This window comes from Miscanthus floridulus, unplaced genomic scaffold (genome assembly GCF_019320115.1).
Source record: "Miscanthus floridulus cultivar M001 unplaced genomic scaffold, ASM1932011v1 fs_877_2, whole genome shotgun sequence".
NCBI lineage: Eukaryota > Viridiplantae > Streptophyta > Magnoliopsida > Poales > Poaceae > Miscanthus > Miscanthus floridulus.
In genome coordinates, this window is record NW_027097388.1 from 16,873 (window position 1) to 18,484 (window position 1,612).

The following is a 1,612-nucleotide window of genomic DNA, read 5'->3' on the forward strand; positions in this document are numbered from 1 at the left end:
AGCAGTCACAGTCCTCGGCGCAAGTGGAGTCAAGAGCCTCAGCGAGCCCCATACTATGGCGTCACCACCATGGCAGCGAAATTGAGACGGGCAGGGGCAGGGGCGTATCGTGGCAGCCACGCCTGCTGCCATCGCTGGTGCGCATCGCCGGTGGCCCGCGGCCGCTGCGCTCGCCTCGCCCTTGGCCCGCGTCCGTGCTGCCGCTGCCTCCCCTAGGGAATCGATCAACCGCCGCGCTCGATGGAGACTTCCAGAGGTTTCGGGTCCTGGAAGAAGCGGTTGGAGACCCGAACCGATCCACATCCGACGGACGATATCGCGAGTTGGCCAGATCGAACGGCTCGCGGGTTAACGGGCGACGTGGATATCGCGCCCGCCCGGAGCTTCTCCTGCGGATTCGTTATTAGAAGATGCTTAGATCTTCGTAGATTTTAACAATCCGCTCCAAACGGTACCTACGATGCTGTTTGGTTCTGGATTTCGACGACGCATGATACTGACGGGTAAATACGACGAATACCATTCTGTATATACAGTAAAATCATCTCACAACAAATCGAATGTACAAGTACATACATTCGTAGTACAAATTAATTAGCGACAGGCAAATACAGTTCATGCACGACTACAACTTTTAGGGACTAGGCGACTAGCTAGTTGAAGAACAACGCCCACAGCCCGCCGACGGCAGTGGCCACTGCCATGCCCCAGACCAGAGCGTCCACGGGCGGCGGCATAAGCGGAGCCACCCTGGACGCGAACATCGCCGTCAGCAGCGCGGTGAGCGCCCACACCGCGGCCTTGATCCTGCCGCTTCCTGCTGCGGCCCTCGAACTCACGGAGGCAGACGAAGAGGAGGACGAGGGCCGCGTCCGCGACGAGCACGAACGCGACGGAGCTGGCGTCGCCCCAGGAGTTGTGGACGGGCCAGGACACCGAAGCCTAGCTTGGTTAGTCCAGAATAGCGCTGGTCCATGTCCATGCGGTTGCTGCAGGGACTGGGAGTCGGGGACTGGGTGCGTCGTCGAGTAGGCAGGTTTGTTTTCTGGGCGGGCAAAGTATAGCGTTTGAAGTTTGAACTTGAGCCTCCTTTTTCATCACTGGCGATGAGACGACTCTGCCCTCGTTTTATAGCCGTTTTCCGCTAGCGGGGAACTATTTTGAAAAGTCGGTCGTGTGTCGTTGTCTTTAAAATTCCAAATTGGTGCGCAACGCTCTCTTTGGAATTCAAAAGAGTACTAGTCAATTTCAAAGTTTCGTGCCCGCTCACTACCCCAGACCGGTTTTCTCTGGTCGGTAGGTGTCCGAGTGGGCCACCGCACAAACCAGTAAAAGAACACACACACACAAGCCTGGCCCAGCCGCCGACCGCCCACGATTAAACTCCACACATGAAAGACCTCTTTCTGCGAATTTGCTTATGGCGTACCGGCATACTACTACTACAATGGTAGTACAGGTAAACAAATAGCTGCTGGTATTGATTTTGTATATGGGCGACATCCATTGACGCTCCATCAATCGTATTTGACAGTTTGTCACCCCTAAATCACAATATATCCACCCATCCAAGATATTGATTTTGTACTGCAGCATGCCAATTTTCAGATGT

At 54.9% G+C, this 1,612-nt stretch overlaps 1 pseudogene; it reads right to left on the reverse strand.

Moving 5' to 3' along the window:
- Positions 1–556: 556 nt before the first annotated feature.
- On the reverse strand, positions 557–1,078 carry LOC136533405 (uncharacterized; annotated as a pseudogene).
- Between the last annotated feature and the right edge of the window lie 534 nt (positions 1,079–1,612).